Source organism: Gigantopelta aegis, chromosome 1 (assembly GCF_016097555.1).
Source record: "Gigantopelta aegis isolate Gae_Host chromosome 1, Gae_host_genome, whole genome shotgun sequence".
NCBI classification, from domain to species: Eukaryota; Metazoa; Mollusca; class Gastropoda; order Neomphalida; family Peltospiridae; genus Gigantopelta; species Gigantopelta aegis.
Window position 1 is genome coordinate 20,606,815 of NC_054699.1, and position 13,582 is coordinate 20,620,396.

Here is a 13,582-nt window from a genome sequence, read left to right on the forward strand (position 1 = left end):
TAGTGACATAATGCTAAGAGTAAATCAGCAATACCTGTTATTTATATGAAGTTCGAAACCAATTAGTCAATTTCAGTATAAAAGAAAGAACCATTAAGTTTTAATAGTTATTTTTACTTAACCAATAACGCATATTTAGATACCGTATAACCGGAAACATTTCTCGGTTTTTCATTTTCGAGGTTTGGTAAGTTTGAAATGGGCGTGTTTTTATTTTCATGTTTTAGCAAATCTGGTTTGCGAAAATTTTGTTATTGTTGTTAATTAAAAGTTTAACACCGGCTTCGAGTTGCTTAAAATCGCCGGAGCAATAACGTGAAACTCAATTGCAAGTGGATAAGGCGGTATCCTATTGGCGAGACAACTGATGACAAGACGTTTATTTAAAGCCAATTACGATTGGTGTGAGAAGTGTTCTAAGTCAGACAGTGTGGTGTTTGATGTTTAATCTGAGCTCGACATGTTCATTCATACTCGTATACAGTAAGCTGGCTCAGTCTACTCTCTTGTAGTTTCCTGTGGTCTGCGGTGCTCTGCGCATGGCAGGAAATATCAGGAAATAAAGTATTTCGGTAAATAGTTATTTTAATAATTTTATTATATAGTGGGCACAATGAATATTTGTGATTTATTTGGGGATATCTTCAACTATTTTCAAGGTTTAAAATAAAAACTACTACAAATAGATTGTAAAATAATTAGTATATTTACTACCAGTCTAGTGTAGGAACATAAGAGCCGGCACTCCAAGGCGAAATGCCAAATGGTGATCAGTTACGCTATATATACTAGAAAATATTTGTTTCGTCTGAAAAAAGTGGGGGGGGGGGACATTTCCTATGCTGTCCCCCCCCCCAAGCTGAAAAGTGAGGGGGACGTGTCCCCCGTCCCCCACCGATTGACGCCCATGATAGCCATACAATCGACTTATTGTAGTACACAATCCAGAGTTTATTACTGCACCAACCCTCCCCCCCCCCACCCATGTTGGTGTTAAATGTACATTAGTAATATAATATTGTAGTAATTTGTACTTGGTAAAGAGCGTTATGTATGGTAAAATAATATATGTTGGAACCTGGAAAATGTAACTGATTTTATGTTCTTTTATTCCAGGGTCGTTATAGAGATATATATTTGTGTGAGAATGTTTTTATAAACATCGGGATCTTCACATCCCTCCAGGTGATCCCTGAATAAAGACCTTAAACCCCAGCTGAAGTCTTCTGTGCTATATAGAACCTTCGGTAACATTGAAGCCGACGTAGGGACCCTTGGGATCATGTGATCAATCATGCGACTACTGTGGATCGGAACTGTATTCTAACTTGTGACTGGTTATTTTCATCTTTTAACTTTTGTGCAATGTGCCTCTTATGATTCGAGACTGTTCCACCATGTGATCATGTGACTGCTTGTGATTTTTTTTCTTTTGTACGATGTGACCTTGTGTGATGTGACATTCTGTGAACTTTGACATTCATTGACATTTATGAAGAATTGATTTGTTTTTATCCAGTTTTATTTTAAAAACATTTCAGTGACAGCGAAAGTGACTTATTGATTGTGTGTTGTGTTTTATTCATGTGTTTGATGTAAAATGTCTGCATCTGTATCTAATCTGTGAGTATTATCTGTATATATATTTTGTTGTTGATATTTTCTTATTCATTTGTTTATTTTCTTATCCTATTTATATTATTGTTACTCACAGTTGTCTTCAGAGAAACCGTTTTTTTACTGAACGTTTTGATGATGTACTCATAAAGTACATGTAGTAACTGATTATTTTTTTGTTTTGTTTTGATTAATTATTTATTTACTGGTTTTATTTTTGGAAAATTAATTTAGATTTTTTTTTCTTAATTTTAGTTAGTTACACTGATACCAATGAAGGTAGTTTAATATTTTTTTAGCTAAATTATTGTGTAATTGATTTACAAATATATTATTTTGTGGAATTTTTTTTTTTTTAAGTTGAATTGGTAATAAGTGTTTGAAGACAGTTTAGATTTAAATATTAATAACACAATAATTTTGTTTAACATTAAAATAAATTTAATTTGAATAACTTGTGTTTAATTATTTAAATTTAAATTTTGTTTTTAGTTTAGTTTAGCTTTGTTTATTTTTGTTTTGTTAAACAGTATGTATCTATCTTTATAGACTAATATAACTCTTAAAGGGATATTGTCTCTAAGGATATATACACACTTGTATAAATACATTTCTTAATTGCTTTCACTTTAATTTAATTTATTTACGTTGACAAACTTTAGTTTTGTTTTTGAACTCTCCATTTAAATAGATTTAAGGTTGCTATTTAATAGTTTGACATATTTAGTTTTCTGTTTAGATAATGTGATTCCTAGTTATGTTTATTACTTCAGTCGGTGCTTAATAAATAGTGCATTCAGTTTGAATCACTCTTTGTTAATAACAGGCTAAAGTCTGATTTAAAAAAAAAATCCAGATTTTTTTCAGATTAATTAATGTATACAACTCCCATTTGTAATTTAGCTCACCCACTTTAATTGTAACTGTACATGTACATAGCAACACATATAAATGTAGTATAAGCATTATGAATCTTTGAATAATTATGTGTTTGCAGACTTGAACTTATCATTTATATTTTGCTGATGTCTGTTTACTGGTTAATCATTTGTGTTTGATATTTATATTTTGTTGAAAAATGTCATGATGCTGGTTGTTGTTGTGTTATAGTTTTTATAGCTATAGGTACCGGTACCAACTTAGTTTACATCCATTCAGTTGACTGACTTAGTTTGATATAAAGTTTAAGTAATTTAGTGATTGTTATGTAGGCAATTACCATTTAGTATATAAATACAAATTTAAACATACTTAATACTAAGCCAAAGTTATTTCAAGATTTATAAAATAATTTTATTGAATTTAAACTAATAAATTTAAATTAGACAATTATAAATTTAGGGAACCGTCACTTTGAATAAATAGGTTATAATTAGTTATAAATAGCTAAACTATAATTTAAGTCTGAATTTACAAGTAGGGTTTGTATTTAGTTAAAAAAAAAAAAAAAAAAATCAAATTGTTGAGATATGTGCACATTACTAATATGTTTAGATACTTGCACTTAGTTTTGTTTCAGGATGATTTGGTTTTTGTGGTTTGCTGATATTTCTTCATTCTGATTTTTCCCCCATCTTCTTTCTTTTCAGAAATTGTTCTATAGTCTAGAAAGCTTACATATGTAAGACTTCCACTTTTTGTTTTCCTAATACAGATTATTTCCATCATACATTGAAATACACACACACACACACACACACACACACACACACACACAATCATGGGGTAGCAATATATTTGGTTCAAATTTTATATTTGACCCAGAAATATATTTTAGAAGCTTGTTTTTCAAGTTTCTAAAGTTTGAATGAATTTTTGTTTTCAGGTTTTGCTACTCAGATAACTACAATGTATTTGTAGGTTTTAGTTGGTCACTGTACATTTCACATTTCTTTTTATTTTGTGTACATTGATTTGCAGGTATGTTTAAATTGTTGGGAGATAGTGTACTTTTAGTTATGTGTCTTGAGGTTGTTGTTTCTCCTGATAGCCATTCAGTGTAGATTATTTGATGTTTGGAGGTAGTTGTTTTCTTCCATTGTTAGTAATCTATCATGGGGGACTACAATTCAGAAGTTATTCGACAACTAAAAGAGGTGGTACTCCAACTTTCATCCAAATTGGATCGATTTGAACAGCAACTGAATGAGGCTGAAACAAAATTTTTCTCCTCGAAGTCACCACCCTCCACCCTAACACCCACTTCAGACCATTTTGTTTATGCGTCTGAGGATAGACTTCCTCAATGCTATAGGTGTTTACAGTATGGTCACATCCAGATGGCATGCAGGGTACGACTAGATAACTCCAGACGATTTCAACAGGAAAATGTTAACTTTCCTGTTTGCAATAATATGTCTGTCAGATGTGGTTTACCAGATGTTCTTGTTGGTGATACTAGTGAGGTGACTGTTAGAATTGATGGACATGTTTGTAGAGGTCTCCTTGATACTGGGTCAACTGTTTCCACTATCAGTGAGACATTTTACAAACAGTTTCTTTCTCATTTGACAGTTCATCCATTGGAAACTTTGTTGGACATTGAATGTGCCGATGGAGAGAGTTTACCATATCGAAGATATGTGGAAGCAACTCTTATTTTTAAGGGTCTTCTTTCAGAAACTCCTTATCATTCTTTATTGCTAGTTGTTCCAGATAGCAGGTACAACAGTGATGTTCCAGTTTTGATTGGTACCAACATATTGACACCAGCTCTTGATGAATGCCGCAAAGAGTATGGAACTCGCTTTCTGCAGTGTGCCAATCTGCAAACTTCTTTTTATTTGGCTTTCAGGGCAATTGTTTTGCAGGAAATTCAGTTGACTCGTAACAAGTTTAGGTTGGGACTTGTGCGAAGTGCTGCTACCAGCAACATCATCATTCCACCAAACCAAACTGTAACTGTGAGAGGTTACATAGACAGGAAGGTTTCTTATAGGAATGTTTGTGCTGCACTCCATCCTACCCAGCATTCAGTTATTTCAGAACTGGATGTCTCGTCTGCTATTCTGAGTTACAGTTTTCAGGGTAGCTCTATGGTGGATGTTCCAGTGGCTAACATCACTACCCAGACAGTGGTTATACCACCGAGAGGTCTTCTGTGTGAACTTCAACCAATCATGATTGAAGATCTTTCATTCGACATCACCGAAGATGAGAAGTCCATTTTGGAGAAAATGACTTTGTCTTCAGATATACTTACTGAAGAGGAGCTGAAGCAAGGCATTAGTCTCATTCTCCAATATCAGGACATTTTTTCTAAAGGTGATTTAGATATTGGATTCTGCCCCAGGGTGAAGCACCGCATTGATTTATTGGATGAAATTCCTTTCAAGATGCGGCACAGACACATTCCGCCTTCTATGTTCAACGAGGTAAAGCAACATCTTCATCAGTTGTTTGCTAGTGGTGTTATCAGGCGATCATATAGTCCCTGGGCATCACCAGTTGTCATTGCTAGAAAGCCCGATAATTCGTTGCGGATGTGCATTGACTATTGGCTTCTAAATGTTAAAAATTCATATGCACTCCCTCGCATTGAAGAAATCTTTGACTCTTTAGCTGGAAATACAATCTTCAGTGTTTTGGATATGAAGAGTGGCTATCACCAGGTGGAAATAGAGGAAGAACATAAACCCAGAATTGCCTTTACGGTTGGTCCTCTGGGTTTCTACGAATATAACAGGATGGGTTTTGGCCTTACCAATTCACCAGCAACATACCAGCGCCTGATGGAAGACTGTCTTGGTGATCTCCACTTGAAGATCTGTATGATCTACATCGATGACTTGATCATTTTCTCTAACAGTTATAAACAACATTTGGAGAGGATGGAACTTGTCTTTAAGAAACTTAGGGAGAATGGCCTCAAGCTTTCGCCAAAGAAATGTAAATTCTTCCAGAGTGAAGTCAAGTATGTGGGACATATTGTTTCTGCAGATGGTATCAAACCAGATTCAGGGAAGATTGACAAGTTTGTCAATTGGCCAGCATTGACAAATCCAGACCAGGTTCGTCATTTTCTTAGATTTGCTGGATACTATAGAAAGTATGTGATGAACTTTTCTAGAATAGCTCGGCCTTTAACAGACTTGCTTCCACCTACTAACACAAAGAAGGATAAGAGGAACAAGAAACATAATTACACTCCTTCTTGGTATTGGGGTCCAGAACAGCAGAATGCTTTTGACAACTTGAAGACCGCTCTTTCGACTCCACCTGTGTTGGGTTATGCCAACTACAATCTGCCATTTGAACTGCACACAGATGCCAGTGGGGAGGGACTTGGTGCGGTTCTTTACCAAGACCACGATGGAGTGAAGCAAGTCATTGCCTATGCTAGCCGGGGATTAAACAAGGCAGAGAAGAACTACCCCATGCACAAGATGGAGTTTTTGGCATTGAAGTGGGCTGTTACAGAAAAGTTCCATGACTACCTCTATGGAAACAAGTTCACCATCATAACAGACAACAATCCATTAACGTACGTCCTGACAACTGCCAAGCTGGATACGACAGGACATCGATGGCTAGCCGCTCTCGCTTCATATGACTTTAACATCCAGTATAGACCAGGCAAGCTCAACTCAGATGCAGATGCTCTGTCAAGACTTCCTGGAATCCAGTCAGCTGAGAGTGTCAACATCCCCACTACGTCAGTGAAAGCCATTTGTTCGGCCAGTCAGATCCCCAATTATCTGGAAACTCTTTGCTTATCTACCCATCCTTTGGATGATGTAGATATCAGGAGTGTTGACTGCATGTCATCCAGAGATTGGCGATCAGCACAAATGAGACATCCCAACATTGGCCAGTTTGGAAGACCTCTAACTTATGGAGAGAGACCATCTTGAGATCGAGTTCCTGTTTCACCAGAGTCAACAACGCTGTTTAGGGAACTTGATCATTTGTCACTTGATAAAGGAGTACTTTATCGAAGGACAAAGATCAATGGAGAAGAGAGGAAACAGCTGGGTTTACCAACTGAATACAGGAAGCATGCTCTCCAGGGACTCCATAATGATGCAGGACATCAAGGACGTGACAGGACCTTGTCACTTTTGCAAGAACGATTTTATTTCCCAGGGATGTCCAAGGCTGTTGATAACTGGATTAAGGGGTGTGGCAGATGTGTTAGACGGAAATCGAACATCAATATTCGTGCTCCATTAGTCAACATCTCCACCAGCCAGCCAATGGAGTTAGTCTGCATGGACTATCTGACACTTGAAACATCAAAAGGAGGTTTCCAGAACATCTTGGTGATCACAGATCACTTCACCCGTTATGCCCAGGCTATTTCTACAAGAAACCAGACAGCAAGAACAACAGCAGAGGCTCTCTTCAATAGCTTCATTGTTCACTATGGATTTTCTCTTCGAATCCATTCTGATCAAGGAGCCAACTTTGAGAGCCAGCTCATCAAACAGCTTTGTTCAGTGGCAGGGATAATGAAGTCAAGAACAACCCCATACCACCCGATGGAAAATGGCATAACTGAGAGGTTCAACAGGACTCTTCTTAGTATGTTGGGAACATTAGATCCTAACAAGAAGACTGACTGGAAATCTTACGTCTCACCTCTTGTTCATGCTTACAACAGCACGAGACATGACAACAGGACATTCGCCTTTCTTCTTGATGTTTGGCCGCCATCCTAGATTACCTGTGGATGTAGCACTTGGCATGGATTTGCATCAAGACAAGAAGAACCTGTCCAGTTATGTTTCAGGACTTAGGAAACGACTACAAGATTCTTACAAGCTGGCATCCGACCACATTGACCAAAGCCAACACAAGCAGAAGAAGTATTTTGATTCAAAAGTGCGAGGTGCAATCATCCACATAGGAGACAGAGTACTTGTCAAGCAGTTAGCTTTCGAGGGAAAACACCAACTGGCAGATAAATGGGAGGAAGATGTGTACATTGTACATCGTCAACCTAATCCAGAAATCCCAGTATTTGTGCTGAAGAGAGAGGATGGACAGGGAAGGAGTCGCACTTTACACGCAACCTTCTCCTGCCAATCACTTCTCTTCCTTTTATTTTAGCCGATGAAAAGCCAAGACGGATACTGCCTGACACACCACCAACAATGACAAGACTGCAACCGCACCTACCAAAGACACCAGTGAGAAAACCACAGTCATCAGAATCCAACGATGGAGCAACCCCATCTGGAGATGATAGTTTGTTGGAGGATGATTCTGATGGGTTTGTGGTTGGTCCTTCGGTTCAAGAACCTCCAGTGGTCAGCGCCCCAAACATCGCTGTCACAGATGCTGGAGAAGGAACTGGTTCAGGAGATACCACCCAACCTGACATTGCGATCAGCAACGGTGTTGAACAGGATGAAGAACCAGAAGAGGAACCGTTCAAAACAGAAACCTTACCAGTGGATCAAGAGTTGGATCAAGATGATGAACGGGATTCTATACCAGAGTCCATAGGATCAAATGGTGGGCAAGATGGTGTCAGCTCCCATGATTCTTCACCAGAATCAGACCATGAAGTTCAAGATGCAGAGGACACACTACCGATACCCAGAAGATCCAATAGAGACAGACGTCAACCAGCTAGATTTCGAAGTGGAGAATTTAGTATGCTCCAAACAGCATGTACTCCGGAATCTACTTGGAGAGAGAAAGCTACTTTTCTGCAGGATTTGGCAGAAAGTGATTTTTTCTCAAGAGCTCCTAGGAAAGTCTGCAGAGTTATGCTCAATCTATTGGAACTGAACCCTGACATGATGAGGACATCATTTTATTTGGGAGGGGAGTTTGTAACCGGATGTTTTAAATTGCATTTCACATACACTACAATTTTAAAACAGTTTACATATATTTCATTCTTTCTAACTCTAATAGTGCAAAGCTGTCTCTTATTTTGTTTCTATTGTTTTCCTGTGTCTTTGGAATTGTCAGCTTGGGTTGTGTTCACACTCGACTCAGTGTTCAGGCCAGGTAATCGTTCAATAGTAAGCTCATCTATTGTTTCTTTTGTTACCTAGTGTTCTCTGGAGTCAGATACTTTTAAACATTCAAACAAGTTCAAGTTCTTTATTTTGCTTTCAGTTTTACAACTCATCAGCTGAATACATAACATAAATAATACAACATAGTTATACAAAATACACACGTGCGAAACAATGATGTGTGTGGTTTATATATAAACATGGACAAATGAAGTGATGTAAGTTACATTTATTACATTAACTATTATCCTGCATTAACCGATCTCTAATTGTATTCGCTTGCACTAAATATTTGCCTAGGTTATTCAATTCCTTATTGTTACCGGTGGTTAATAACTGTATAAAACGATACACACTTGGCCTCTTATAATAATACATTTTTATATATTTACAACGCAAATCTTTGTATTGTGGACACTCTATTATAAAGTGATATTCATCTTCTATGGCATTAGCGTTACACAGAGTACATATTCTTTCTGATCATTCAATGTTTCGATACCTGCCAGATTCTACATTTAAATTATGATCGCATATTCTAATCTTACATATTTCTTTTATATAACGCGTTTCCATTGGCAATCTTAAATACGTTTGTAATCTAAATTCATTTAATAAATGTTGATGTAAAAGTCCTCTAGACGTTGTCATTGTTTTATTGTAACATAATTGCTTAAAAGTATCTAATATCCTTTCTTTGATTATAATGTAAATAATGTCGTCAATATACGACAAATTCCAAACATAGTTCAATCCAAGTGAATACAATTCGTGCCTAATGTTAATTAACCAATTATCATTATAGTGTGCCATTTCTTCATATATACCCCTTAGAATACAATTTGTAGTGTTACGTAATTTTATCCAATATTTAAAAATTCTCAGTTTTCTTGTTATTTGAAATGGAAACCGTCCCAGTTCGCTGTAAACAAATTCGTTTCACGTTCCTTTTCTTACACCCAATAATCTTTTACAAAATTGTATATGTACTTTTTCAACATCATAACCCGAGTGAAAGCCCCAAACTTCAGCACCATAACTAAGGATAGAGTTAATATATGTATCAAAAACAGCAAGCATTGTTTTGATATTGAAGAAATTGTTCCTACATACATTCAATACTGAGAATAATGCCTTCCGTCCTTGTTCTGCAAATCGTTTCTGTGTACGTGCAAATTTACCATTATAGAAAAATAAAACGCCAAGATAAATAAATGCATTTACAACCTCTAGTTTACATCCATTAAAGTACCATTTCTCATTATCTCATAATTTATCTCCGTTTCTAAAAACAACAATTTTAGTTTTATTTGTATTGACAGTTAAATCCCAGTTTTGGGTATATTTAAACAGAGAATTGATAATTTTGTGTAACCCTTTTCAGCTAACAGAACCATGTCATCGGCGTACATTATCAGGAATATGTTTAACATTTGTATATCGATATAAGGACAGTTGTCTGATATTAGATGCATCTCAGTCATTGACATACATGGAAAATAATATTGGCGACAACACTTCTCCTTGCAATAAACCATTTTTGCATATAAAGAAATAAGAAATTACATTATTATATTTTACACAACATTTAACATTTTGATATAACGACCTTATTATAGCAAGCATTTTCCCACTTACGCCATGTTTAATTAATTTATACCACAAATTTTGTCTATTTACAAAGTCAAATGCTTTTTTGTAGTCAACAAAACAGCAATAAAGCCGTTTTCGTGCATTACACACTCTGTTTATTAGGGACTGTAGAACGAAAATTGCATCCACAGTGAACAAATGTTTTCTAAAGCCAAACTGGGCGTCAGTGATAATATTATTTTCCATGTCAAAAATACATAATCTTTCATTTAGTATATTGGTGAACACTACCTAGGCAGCTAACTAGAGTAATACCTCTATAATTATCCGTGTCGTTGGGATTTCCCTTTTTAAAAACAAGCACTATACATCCAACTGACCAACTATGAGGGAAATTACCGGATTTAAAAACAATATTAAACAATATCAACAAACATGGCATCAAAACATTCATACAAATAATAAAATATTCATTTAAAAGATAATCATAGCCACATGCTTTGTTTTTCTTTAACTTGTGAATAGCATTCGATATTTCACTCTCGGTGATGTCACTATCTAATAAGCTACCCACTGATTCATCAGTATAAAGAGTATCGCAATTGGTTAAAACGTTATCTACTTCACTGTTACTTGTTGGTTCGTTTAAAGCCAGATTTAGAAAATGATTATAAAAGTCGCCATTACTGAGTTCTGATTTAACATTAGTTTTACGTTTCTCGAACTGTTTGTAAAATGATTTTGGGTTATGTTTCCGCAAATAATTCAGCTTGTTCCCTTGTTGAGACGTGTACTGTCGTTTTAGTCTGCGTTCTAAATGTTTGTAAGCATTTTTCAAACTAACAGGTTCTATACGATTTTCTGTTGTTTTAGACAGAGGGTTTTTTCCTGCATTGCAAGTTTTATAGTTGATCAAGTTCTGCACATCACCATTATTAACAGCACAGGTAAATACAAACATATATTTTAAGATATAACCATGTGTTTTAAGTAGTAAACTAGATTAGTGTATGCATATTTTATGATAAGCCTTAAATTAGAACTTATTCTATAGCGAACGAGTTAAAGTAGTATTTAATAATGTTTATAATTATATAGGGATATTTGTCTTTTAAGACAAATATTTGATTAGGTTTGATAACACAAATAAGTAAATAACTAAATCAGTTATTAATCTACTTGAGTGTATATATGAATATATTCTATGTGTATATTTTATGTGCTCCTATTTATAAGTGGTATTTTGTTGACAGGTTATCAATGATGTAGCACAACCAGCATCATTATTCAAACGACCCGACCCACAGTCGGTAGGTTAAATATTTACTTATATGTGATGTCGTGATTCTGTGTGTTATAGAATATACAGACAGGTATTTATATAGTTTTATGACGTGCTTAGCACATGCTTATACAGGGCTGTACCCTCCGGGGGGGCAGGGGGGGGGGGCAGCTGCCCCCCCTGAGAATCTTGTCCCTTTTTTATATATATATATCTCCAGTAATAGCATAGAAATGTTTAATCTTTATAGTATGTTAAAAATTATTTATAAAATTTAGTGCCCCGTCCCCCCCCCCCCCGGCCCCCCCCCCCCCCCCCCCCCCCCCCCCCATGGATTTTGGTCAGGGTACGGCCCTGCTTATAGCAATGATGTAATAATTAAATTAACCTTTGAATTATAATTTTATTTGATTTGAGTCTCTTTGAATTGAAATGTTGGTGTTAAATGTACATTAGTAATATAATATTGTAGTAATTTTTACTTGGTAAAGAGCGTTATGTATGGTAAAATAATATATGTTGGAACCTGGAAAATGTAACTGATTTTATGTCCTTTTGTTATTTCAGGGTCGTTATAGAGATATATATGTGTGTGAGAATGTTTTTATAAACATCGGGATCTTCACATCCCTCCAGGTGATCCCTGAATAAAGACCTTAAACCCCAGCTGAAGTCTTCTGTGCTATATATAGAACCTTCGGTAACATATATATATATAAAATTATTCCAACTGTAGATATTAATGTTACAAGTATTTAATAATATACAGTGTGGTTAATAAATTGTGTAATTGAATGTTACGTAGCGTATATCAATGTCGTTGTTTGTTGTTTTCCTACTCTTTTTTTCTGTGGGATAATACCGCTGATATTTTGATGAATTTTACACCAGTGGTTACGGTCATCTAAACGTCAAAATTGTAATGCACGTCTGTGCAACTTAATTTCATAAACAAATAAACAACAACAAAAATCATCCAACAACTACAGAATATATAATTTAAAATAATTACTGTATAAATGAGTACAGGTCAAACCGATTAGAAAAATGTTGTCCACTACTTTTAATTATAATTATTTGTAATAACAATTGTCCTAAATAAGAATTATAACAACAACAACAACAACAACACAACAGTAGTTACGGTAGTTTTTTTTGAAAATTATAAATTTAAGATTTCAGTAGGTTGGATTATAAATACATTATCTCACTACCAAGTACACATGAAGTCATCCACTGATGTAGTTGTTAACAAATTACACACTTCTTGGATATAATGTCTATTTCCTCAAAAGTAAAAATCTACTTTTGTAGACACAAAATTAATCAATTATCTAAGTGATCAGAGTAGATTTCTATTTCTTTATTTTTTAAAGTATGATTTTTATTAAATAGATTTGAATAAAGTACCACAGCGTGCTTGAACCGTAATTGGATATAAGCACGGAAATAAGTTGAAACAAATGTGTGCGTGTGTGAAAATACTTATGTATAAGTAAACACTGGGTTTTTTGTTTAACGACACCACTAGAGCACACTGATTTATTGGATGTTAAACATTTCGTAATTCTGACATATAGTCTTAGAGAGGAAACCCGCTATATTTTTTCATTAGTAGCAGGTAATCTTTTATATGCACCACACCACGGCTTTTGATATACATGTACCAGTTGTGGTGCACTGGCTGTAATAAGAAATAGCACAATGGTCCAATCAAAATGGATCGATCCTAGACCGACCATGCTTTACCACTGGGCTACATCCGGCCCCTCTAATTTAGGTAGACACTGAAAATTAAATATGAATATGAATTATTCATCAACTATCTAACTGATCAGGATAGATTTCCATTTTATTACATATGTGCATTTACATTTCCATTAAAATTATATTATTATTTTTAAGTAGATGTGAATAATCTTACTGTATGTTTACTACCGATGTCAGTGGTAGTTTTCAGAAAAACAGACGTAACATTTCAAAAGGGTGGATTTTACCATACTTAACTATTGAGGGTACATGGATATCATCCACCGAGGGTAGTTTTCCTTTAATATGGTATATTGCATTACACATATGTTGGCTAATGTATATTTCAGCTACGTAAACACCTTCT

At 35.3% G+C, this 13,582-nt stretch overlaps 1 long non-coding RNA gene across 1 annotated transcript; it reads left to right on the top strand.

Annotated features, from left to right (window-relative positions):
• Positions 1–10,141: 10,141 nt before the first annotated feature.
• LOC121371885 lies at positions 10,142–12,358 on the top strand. Its single transcript, XR_005957841.1, has 3 exons — positions 10,142–11,131; positions 11,438–11,494; positions 12,034–12,358. It is a non-coding gene; the product is annotated as an uncharacterized LOC121371885 (long non-coding RNA).
• Positions 12,359–13,582: the final 1,224 nt, after the last annotated feature.